Raw genomic sequence first — 11,499 nt, 5'->3', positions numbered from 1 at the left:
TCTTCTCAGACAAGTTAAGTGTGAAAACATCTCTTCTTATAAAAATCAAGCTCTACTTGAATCATTTTTCCAGAATAACAGTGAGGTTTGTATATACACATTACTGTAATAATGTCAAAGTTCAATCATACGCAGAGTTTATTAGATTTTGGTTTATTCTTTCCCTTGAATTATTCATTGACTATCTATAATTTCCCAAAGAATAATTTCATAAAGTGCTGCAGCAATAAAACTCTCCATATATAGCGCACCAATGTGTATGGTATTTATGATGTACTCAAAGAAAGATCAGCCTGTTACATTAATCATGTAAAAGTATTGAAAAATTATATTTAATCATTTCTATTTGAAAATAAAACCTGCTCAGAGCTTTAAAACCTGCATGAAACCTAGAATTAAATTTCATACAACATTTCCTGCAACAATATACATAATTATTCAATACTTCCAGGTTTGTCTGGTGTTCAGTAATCTCTCATCTCATTTCCTCTGAATTGTGAGTTGTATTTAATCTTTTTTATTTAGTAGCTTTTGCTTAGAACATTCCAGATTTAATAAGGAGAAACAGTAAGATATATAAAGCTCTGTCCTTCGGTCAAGACAAGCTGAACAGCAAGACATCTCCTTCCTGAAACCCAGTTCTGATTCTGTGGACCACAAGGACACTAACACAGCTTCAAGCACTTTCTGTGCTTATCCCAGCCTCAGCGACAAGAAGTACCCTTGCAGCATTTGTGCTGGCATGCTAGGGTGGGAATACAGTGTGTTCTTACAGAGTACCACAAGTTTTCTTCAGGACCATGTGTAAGGATGACTGTCCATTCAGCAACTGGGTGAAGGAAGCAAAGATGGGGCCTCCTAGAGTTTATCACTGCAAGTGCAGTGACACTGGAATTGTAAGCGGCATGAGTAAGATTAGTAAATTCTTCTGAATGCCACCTAGTTAGAGAATGAATTTTTCCCTATATTTGACTGCTGAGAGCACCGATCCACACTGTATTTCAATTTGATCTGTCTGACAATTAAACTTTACAGGCTTTGCTATACTCTGCCTGTAGAAAGTCAAGAGAAAGTCAAGTCTGAAGACACAACCTGCTCTTCAGTAGGCCAAAAAGCAGAAGTTCTGCCTAGTACTTCTGGCAGGCTCACATGCATGGTAAGCCAAATCATGCTAACATCTTTCAGATGTTTGAAAAGCTAAATATGGTATACCAATATGCCTAGTTTGTGGCATATAAAATCAAATGGAAAATGAGTGAGCATGATTCCTAATGAATCAGAATATATTGTCATAGAGCTTTACCTGTGTCAGGACTGCAGGAACATTCCATAAAGTCAATTCTTGAAAAGCTGGAAGCTGCAAATAAATGAACATGTACTTAATTAGAAATATAATAATGCCTTTATGAACTCTAACAAGCAAAGTGTATGTGTGTATAGAATATATAAACCTATATATATAAATGAAAGCTTTTTTTTTCAGAATTTTAGTGTCCCTGCAAAGGGAGCGAAGAATAAACAAGTGGTATAATACTAACAAGCTCAGCTTTTAGTTCTGAACATTAATAACTTATTTGAAATAGCTCAGCCTCCTGTATATGAGCCATCCTGTATTGTTTCAGCTGATTTTGATTCTCTTTGTGCAGAAACCTTTTAGCTAATCATTTTCATCTCTGTGTGTCAATAAATCTTGCATCTCCAGGGCAATGACTTTTACTCAGCAAATGTTAAGCAGAAATAAAACCACCCAGAACAGTCTAAGCATGAGAATTTCAATAAGAATTTAGCAATACATTGATCCACTTCTCCCCCTTCTGACTTTTCATTACTATGTCACTTTCACCTCCTGAATTCAATAAGATAAAAAGCTAAAATAGCATGTGACTTATGGGCTTTAGCCAACCCTACTAAAATTATTTTTTAATGGCTTCTTCACCAACAGCAAACTCAAAAGAAGGTTTTATAATACCAAAGGTGCTAGAAAATGGTCAATAATCTATTCTTGAAGGGAAGAGTTGGCAGTCATAGACTACAAGTGAATGACCTCTTCTATAAGTATAAACAGAATAAAAAGCTGAAATTAGAAGATAAAAAATTAATATATGCAATAGTAGGAAAACAAAGCCTGTAATGAAAAGCCATGTTTCTATGGATTTCTAAATGCAACTTATTATTACATGCCCTACATTTCCTCTTCCTTGGAAGCCAGTTGACAAAGTATTTACATTTTAAACTGTTCCTTAAATAAAGTAAAATTAAGTTAATGTATCTCTTATGTAATTATTTATAAGCATCTACCACCTAAGAGCCACTTAGATGTGCCATATCACACTTCCTGCACACCAGTTGAACAAATACTATTTTCATTCCCCTAATATTTATCTATGAGAACCAGAAGATAATCAATAGTCACAAAACAAATTGATTGAAAACCCATCCTACCATTAAAAATGGTCATTGAAAAACTCACTGATCTTATTTTCAAAGTTTGAATTCTAGCACAAACAGATGGTAGAGATACTATGCCTCTTCAATCCTGACATATGAGTATGATAAACAGTGATGAGCATCAAATCTTCTTTAAGTTCACAATGTAGATAACTGTCTATCTCTATGGTCATCATGACAACTGATGAATGTCCATCAACATTTCATAGACATTTATTCTTATAGCACCCTGTGAGAGGCTGAGACACAGATCAGTGAATGAATGTGCCAGCACATTTGGGAAAATCGCCATGCATACAATACTATGCTCTCATCAAAACCTAGAGTACAGTTGAATTAATGTACAGTTAAATTAACAGTGACTGCCAGAGGAATTACAGTATTTACTGTATAGTGCCACAGAATGAGCTGTTAAAAATCTTCAAATAACGTTTACTGATTAAAATGTAGCATAAATTCATTTGAATCATTGCCTTAGCAACAAAAATTTCATAGAAGTCAGCACATCTAGCTTCTTTTCTCTTCTTGTTTCTATTTCCCACCATTAAAATAAGTCACATTATCCAATTATATAGGAAGCATTTAAGAAAGGAATTATTATCTTTAAAAAAAAATCATATAAAATTATTTTAATCTATGTAAGCACATGAAGTCTGATCCAGATAAACAGAAGTTAAAGACTACAAGATCAACAGTCTTTTTTAACCTCTCAAGTAGAAACCCATAACCTAAGCAAGGTGGTGTCTTTTACCATGTATTTTTGGCCTATAACTACTTCTGGTTTATAACCAATTTTCTTTTGTCAAAACTGTTATTCAAACTATATAAGCCTCAAAAAAATAAGAGTGAAGTGCATGTTATATTTCTTTATCTAATATATAGTACACCGAACCAAATATTAAATACATAATTGTATCTAATGTGTTGGCTAACTCACTGCTTGTGGTTTATAAGATTGCAATCTTGCAGACTGACCTGATTCATTTTAAAGCACTGTACCATTTTGTTGTCATTCTGAAAAGGAAGTGCAGAGACAACAGATAGTTAATAGAGCCACACAAATGGGCCACTCTATAGTTGATGCAACCACTGGTTCTAGGGAAGTCAGTGGAATTGGGCTGGTTGAGTTGAACTGAAGATTCGTCCCAAGGCACATGCTATCAATTTCAGCAGAGTTACATGGACTGGCATTAGCTGGAATCTGATCACAAGAATCCAATGCAGTCATTAGTTTAATTAAGTTTAAATTCTGTAAGTCTAAGAAGTTGCATTCCTTTGCAACAGTGTTACTCTCCATAATCCTGTTGCATTAACTTTCTCTGGACCACATCTATTGCATTCTCCTGATTACTTCCATAGAACAGGGATTGCTGATGATGTGTACCAACAGCATATTAGAGAAAAATATATAGAGAAATCTATTTCAGTTCTACCAAGTATCAATAAAACAGGCAGCTTTCCCACAAATATCTGTTTGGAAAGCAGAGTAGTGATTCTAGCTATATTATGACTGACAGCAAGAACAGACTGCTTGAAGAAAATGAAAATATCTTGGTATTTACCAAAGTCAATAAGGAGTAATCTATACTGTTAAGTATTGGTGTTTGATCCTCATGAAAGACTCATTGTTAGATGATGAAAATGTCTAAGGGTCCATTCTTTACTAATTCTATACAAACAAACAGTTGTTTGCAACTGTCTGCAATTAAGAAAAGCATGACTAAGGACCGCAGCGAGACCTTCATATAGCTGAGGCAGCCATAAATACAATGTATATTCTCCTTTGATATCACCCTCAATTACACTTTTGACTTACATAGTTCAAAAGTGTCTTTGCAAGTTTGTTCAGGAATTATTGCAAAATTCAAGTGCTACAGCTACTGTAATAACCTAGGAAAATTAAACACTGTACTGGTGCTGGCTCAGTTGTATTTCTAACCTCTGTGTGAGCTCATTCAGTTCAGCCAGTGGCAGAAAACTAAGCCAGGCAAAAAAACCCAGGGAGTAGTCAAAGCCAGCAGTAAGGACAGCAGCATGATATTCCATGAGGTGTTAAGAGCCATGATTTCTGCTGAAGGACATTTGAACAGCTGGTTGATCACACAGAATATCACATATAGGATATTAACTTTCAGACTAAAATTCAAAAGAGTCTGTTTATTTGGCTGAAGATGTATTCAAACTACAAAGAGTTGGAGAACACACCTGGTACCCTCCTGTTGCTCATCCTCCCTTCATCCTCTTCAGTCATCTGGTCCTGCCATATCTACCAAAGGCTTTTTTTTTTTCTTTTAAACTGAAACCAACAGAGCAAAGTTGAAGAGTTACTATATATATGCTATTGAGATACATGAACTCTTCCTCTGGGCTTTTCTCAGATTTGGAGTACCAGCTCCTTGTCAAGCTTGTTCCTAGCTTTCTTTTCCATGTACTTGTCCTTTCTCTTACCTTCTTCATTGTTGCCTCATATGGGCACCCCTCTTCCCAACCCCCTCTTTCCACTAATAACACTCCAAGATCGATTTGTTATAATGGTTTTCAGCTTTTTTCCATATATAGAAACATTTCACAATGGAGGTGTAGACTCCAACAGAATGAGTTTCAGCATAACTACAACAGGTTGTTTTTGTTGATTCTTAGAACAGTCCACAGAAAACTAAGAGTCCACGCACTACCAAGTGAAACTACTGAGCTATAATATTGACACAGAGATACAAAACCACGAAAAGTATTTCTCACACAATTTCATTTTCTGATCAAGAATCAATTGTCTTCTCTTGCTATCTTCCCTACTTGCTCCTTCCCCTGACAATGGAAATGACTGAGGTCTGCAAACACATAGAGTGTGATTTCTTATCTTCTTTCAGAATCTCCTGGAATCAGTTAACTGGAAAACATTAACAAAGCTTTCTGTAAGTCATTAACAGTTACCTTACACTTCTCTAGAGGCCTTTGGAGTATCCAGTCTGTGTTTGCTCTGAGCTGAGTGAAATGCAAATCATTAGTACTTATTTCTACTTGCTCTGCCACAGTTATTCAAACCATAAGGGCTCTAAGACATGTGACAATATATAGGAGAAATACTAGGGGGCAGCAAATTTCAGCAGGTTTTGCAGACACACAGCTGGGCCCAGACAGAAACTGATAACCTATAAAACCAGCTAAGCTATAACAGGAACAGTGTGACTGACCATTCTCTGTCAAACTGATGCCACAGCACAGCACAACTTCACAAAGAGATGATGAATTCTGGGACAAGATCTATTTTCTTTCAGTTTTAGAGCAGACCTACCAGAGTGTGGTCATGATCCAAGATTTACACTCCCACAAGTTTTTCCTGCAAATGTCGAAAAGATGACAACGAAAATAAAGGAATTTGGCCATTAAACGGAGTCTACACTCCAAAATGTAGAAAGTCATAAATAATCCAAGGTAAAAGGACTATTTGCAACCATGTTACTAAACCTTAGAAGTAAAACTAACCGTATTCATAATGTCCTGTATATTTTGTGACAATGGTATTACTCTGTTTCCCAAAGGACAGTGGAGATGTAGTTACATATCTGAAAGTGCCCAGAATACACTAGAATGAAGTCTTACATAGCAAAGCAGTCATTGGAGAAATTATGTTGTGCTATTATAGACACTTTTTGTCAGCAAAGTGTTAGTTTAAACGAAGCTGCATTAATAACTTGCTTTTGAAAGTGCATCGCTTCCTATCCTGAGATGAAAACAAAACATGGAATTCAGAACTTCCTGCAGACTGAAAATTACAAGTTTGTATCAGCTCCATTCTGCATAAAAATGCCAATTCAGCACTAACGGAAATCTCCTACATCTATTCCTGCATCATGATAAACATAAGCTTCAGTAACACAAAACAATCAAGTTTTGTATGCTACAGCCAACCAAAACGTTAACTAACCAACTTTATAATGTTAAGTTGATCTCATCCTCTCCAAGCATCACTTTCAGCATCCAACGTTTGTCGTAGCACAACAGAACATTTCAACAGAATGCATACCAACAGGGTCTTTATGTAAATATTCAGAAAGGTTCCCTGGGGCATTTTTTCTGCAGCACTTCATGCAAACTTGTATACTAGTTCATTGATTTTAGTAGATACCTGCCTAGAAAATACAAGTAATGTTTTTTAACTTATTCAAGGTAGAAATGAGAAAATGGGCTTAGAGTTGCTTTGTTTGTGTTTAAATATGAACATAAGCATATTTTCCAACTTCTCTGATATGAGATTTCAGATTTGGTTTTCATAATGGAAGTGTCAGGAAGAAAGAAACAGAATCTGATATCCCACTAATTTTTTATAACACAGGTGATATGGTGCCAATAAAATTACAATGTAAGTATGTGCTAACATTTAACATGGCTGTCCTAAATAGAAGCTAAACTCATCTCAGAGTTCTGAGTGCATTAAGTATTTCTCAAGGTCACACTGTAAATTCATAAACTTTACCGTAATAAAAGTTCAAATAATTTGAAGTTTGATGTAGTGTCTTTCACAGATTGCTCCGTAATGTCCTCATATAACAAAGGGAAATTGTGTAATTAGTCGTGACAATGGACTTCTTAAAAATTTAAATTTGGCTACAGTTTCAGCAAGAGAGTCTGCACTTTATTAGCTGCAGTTCAGATGCATGAGCTACAAAGACTGCTCATTCACTCACTCTGTGTGTCCCTTCTAAGATTAGGAAAAGGAACAATCTAATTAGAAATAATCCCACCAAGAACAAATAACAAAAAAGAAAAGCTAGAAGAAAAAGCTTTTTTTTTCCCAGTTGCCAGATGAGTCCGTTAACTATTATGTGGACTGTGGTCTTATCTCAAGCAAAGGATAATGCATTGGTCCATTTCAAAACTTTTTGTTTATTATATCTTTTAAAAATATTGTGATATTTTCTAAACATAACGGGGCCTGCACAAAACCTGCTGATTGTTAGAAAAAACAGGATACAGTTTCAATGCACAGAATATATTTAACACTAAGTAAACTGAGCTGCAGAGAAGAAACAAGCTTTGGTTTATATAATGTCATTGCCTAATCTCTAACTCTCATAATGGGAAATAAAGTGGCTTTTATGAGGTTCTAGTCCCTCCAGAGTTATTTGGTAATAATGACTTAACAGGCAAAGTTTGAAAGTAAAACCAATTTTTAAGTGAGCCAGAATCACAGCTCTTTGGAGATTATCACTGGAGATCAAAGTCAGCAACAAATACCCAGAGCCGAACAGAGAATGTCAGGGTTGTTTTCTTAGTTCATAGAAGCTTCTGAGTTTTATATGGTCTCCTTGCTAATTAAGATTCAATATACCAGTTGGCTGTGATCTTTAGTGTCTTCCACACCTGAATAATATTTTCTGACATTTAAGTCAAGCTAAATCTGAGTGTCTTAGTGACAGTAATGAACTGTACACTCAGAACTATATTAAAATAAGGTTTCCTAGGTTGGGTTTCCTAAGTTTCTTTGAAAATGTGGAGGTAGCAGCAGAATGAGCTCTTTTTAAGATAATACCATGCCTTGTTAAAACATTTCAAAATTAAGATAAAAATTGAATTTATCAGGGTAAACAAAAATGCAAAACCTTGTAAAATCTGTATTTTATTTCCTATTTTAAAACATAGTGTTTCTGCAAGTAGCACAAAATAAATTTTGCTCTTTTTAAGACTGAAAGGTCTGGGAATTTTGAGAAACACAAATCCAGTCCAGCAAAAACTGCTACTTCTATAAAGCCATAGTTCCTATTTCCTAATATTTCCTACTATCATCATCAAAAACCATAACATCAGGTTCTTTCTTTTGTCCTTTATAATTCAGCATATTAGTCAGAAATACCTCAGAGAAACAAGTGTATGAGAGATTCTCAGGTATTGAAAAAGAGACCACTGCTTTTAAATTCTTATGTTGGGCTGGTACTAAAACAACAGAAAAATGATAGGTAGGAGAAATGTGCCAAGTAAAAAGAAGACACAAAAACTATCACATCAATGTATTAATTTTTCCAACAAAATATAAGCCACTGAATTGCAAACTCAGGAATAACAACTTACTCAGCACATGCATAGGGCTACCTGCCAGCTATTGAGTCATGGCAGAGTGTCAGTGCCACATGTTTCCCACAGCAGCTGAATTTTCATCAAACTCTGCAGTACAGCAGGTAGGAAACCACCACAGTCAAAGGAAAAAGACTGTGTAGAAAGTGATATGCAAATCAGACTGTTCATTAACAGGTCTAACCAGCTAAACAGAATGAGAACTACTGAAAAAACTGGGAACATGGCATTTCTGCAGATGCCTAATTTTTTGTGTTACCAAGGATCAAATTCTGCCTATTTTATTCCTAAGCAAGATCACTCAAATCAGCAAAATAAGCATAGGCTAAATTTAAGTATATTGTTAAGTGCCACCTATAGAACGCTGCTTTCTCAGACTGAGGCAAATACAGAAGATGTGCTTGCCAGCTTGCAAGATTCACAAAGATTAGATTACTGTATTGATGGTCTTCCAAAAACAGAGAAGAAAAATGTAAAATTCCAACTAAATAATATTTTACATGTTTTAAAAATAATGCCTATGGGAAAACTAAAAAGTTTTTTAAATTGTGAGGGAGAGACTTACTAAAAAATAAAAAGGATTGCACTTAGATTTTTAATTTAATAACAAGAATTCCTGCCCTGCAACTAAAGCGATTTGTCATTTCCCATGGAGAGAAAAGGCCCCTCTCCCAATTACGTTTCCATTCTTGCACTGACCCTGTCACTCATTTGACCCTCAGTGAGTTCATTCAACTCTCCAAACTAGCAGAAAAATACTGAGGTTTTTGGCTGGGAGTTAGTTTTCTGCTCATTTAGTCAGATGAATCAGCTCATGGTAGTGTCAGATGAGTACCTGAGCCAACAGAAGGAAGATGAAGGGAGGAGCATGCTGCTGTAAATGAGGGAGAAAAAAGGAGTAAGAAGTGACATGGCCGTCTTGGAGGTTGTGAGCTGCTGCACTGGCTTAGACGTAATGCAAGATTTAATACAAAAGATGAACTCCCATAAACCTATGCAGGAAAACACCTGAGGATTTTTTGTTTCTTACAATTGGTTATCGGCCCTAATTCCATCTCTGCTTCCTATGGTCCCTAAGAACAGTGCATGTTATATTTCATCACATTCCACTTTTCCACTACTAGCATCTACGTGCTCCACATCTGCCCTGGACAATAAAAGTTTTCTGGAATTTTGAATAAAAGTAACAATAAGCCTCACAACTATGATCGTGAAGAAGGTCCCTATCCTGGGGAAACTTCCCAAAGCAAATTCTTACCAGCTTTCTGTGGCTTCTGTCCTGTTCATGAGTATAAATCAATGTTACTTCACAGAGATTCAGATCTCCTATCAATTATTCACTGCAGATATTGAAACTTTGATTAGCAAGATCTAAAATCACTTGGTCACATTATGTTTTTTTGTTTCCTTCTCTAAAAGCAGGGATCATATCTTTAATTAATGCCAGTGAAGTTCATCTTCATGAAGCAATATAAATTTTAGCTAAGAAAGCAATGTAATCGTGGCACCATGAACTCTGCTCACTTGGGGAACATAAAGGAGGAAGACAGATACAAAAAGCAGAATTGAGATCAGAGTACTCTGAGGGCCAAAGTTCAGATCTAGGCACCATCTCCAGTCTATCACAAGACTGGTTTTAATAAATTTTGGAGACACTTTAGCCACAAAGTAAATATTTTCCTTTGGACTCCATACTCAGTGCATCTCAGAGCTGCTCTAGAAGTAAAAATTTACATAATGACTAAAATCAGAAATCAAACAGCTCACTGCTCTGATTCTGATCTAAAATTGAATTTTAAAAGAAGTTAGCTAATTAGGAAGCTCTACAGAGTTTCATAGTCAAATGAAAAGAGATCTGTATCAGAAACTATTTTTAAAAATAGTTAACTTGCCACCTAGATCCATAGTTCCATTATTTTTTGTATCCACACTAATCGGAGACTAGCCTGAAAAAAAAGCTGGTTTTATGCTAAAATTGTGGCAACATCTATATTAGGAATCAAACTGTTTTTCTCTTTAATTGGGTTTTATGAAATATGGGCACAATGGTGAGAAAACATAGTAAGTCAGTCGTATAAGGAAAAAATATTAGAACTTTCCTCTATTATCATACAGTCCTAGTCCTCTACAATTGCACTACCAAAAAGTTGAAGTATGTTTAAAATCCTTTCTCACATCCAGTCTGTTCAGGACAAAATTTTGCTGTTTTTCCTTTCCCTCATCTTTCTTATTTTGGGATCCACCATACCTACATCATTTCTCAAGCACATATGGATTTTGCAGCTCATCCTCTACAAATAACAAATAACCAAGATACTTTACTTTCAAAGATTTGTCATGAGCTGAAGTTAGAAGCCTGTGGCAAATATAGTTGGTTTTGTTAATGAAAATTTATAGCTTTCATTGTGAAACATTTTCTCTATGACCAGATATAAAAGTAACGTTAACTGGAAGCACTCCAACTCAACAGCAGCACTTTACAATAATTTTTTTTTTAAAACAGTAGCATTAAATAGATATCTACTTACCCAAACCACATTAGCTCTGATTGTGCCAGGCATGATATATGCATTTAGTAATACAAGAAGAAGTCCCCATTCCAAACAGCCTGCAGTCTAAGTAGAGAAAATGAAGATAGTGGCTATTTTGTAGAAAGAAAACTAAGGCAAAGTTCTGAATCATAAACAATATAAGCATTAGGGCATAAATAAACTACCACACATCTGGGAATAGAACAAAGATCTTCTAAGTCCCTCTCCAGTGCCTTAGCCATAAGGCTTCTCCTTATGAGTAAAATGCAGTGTGACTTAGTATTGAACTGTGAAGTTTTTTAATCAAGTAGTATTTGTTTTACATACAACATTTTCTTCAAAAAGCAAAACCATTTTTCTGACACCATGCAACTCATTAATGACTTTTCAATTTACAAGTAAAATGCAACCAGCTGTGACTGCCTTTATATCCCATTTACTCATCTTGTTC

At 35.4% G+C, this 11,499-nt stretch overlaps 1 long non-coding RNA gene across 1 annotated transcript; it reads right to left on the bottom strand.

Annotated features, from left to right (window-relative positions):
- Nucleotides 1-1,303: 1,303 nt before the first annotated feature.
- On the bottom strand, nt 1,304-11,126 carry LOC121232539. The gene is made up of 2 exons (XR_005931157.1): nt 11,046-11,126; nt 1,304-1,357 (listed from the first exon to the last, which is right to left on the bottom strand). It is a non-coding gene; the product is annotated as an uncharacterized LOC121232539 (long non-coding RNA).
- Between the last annotated feature and the right edge of the window lie 373 nt (nt 11,127-11,499).

Source organism: Aquila chrysaetos, chromosome 22 (genome assembly GCF_900496995.4).
Source record: "Aquila chrysaetos chrysaetos chromosome 22, bAquChr1.4, whole genome shotgun sequence".
Classification (NCBI taxonomy): domain Eukaryota; kingdom Metazoa; phylum Chordata; class Aves; order Accipitriformes; family Accipitridae; genus Aquila; species Aquila chrysaetos.
Note: the sequence above shows the minus strand (reverse complement) of the source record. Positions and strands in the feature narration are given on the sequence as shown.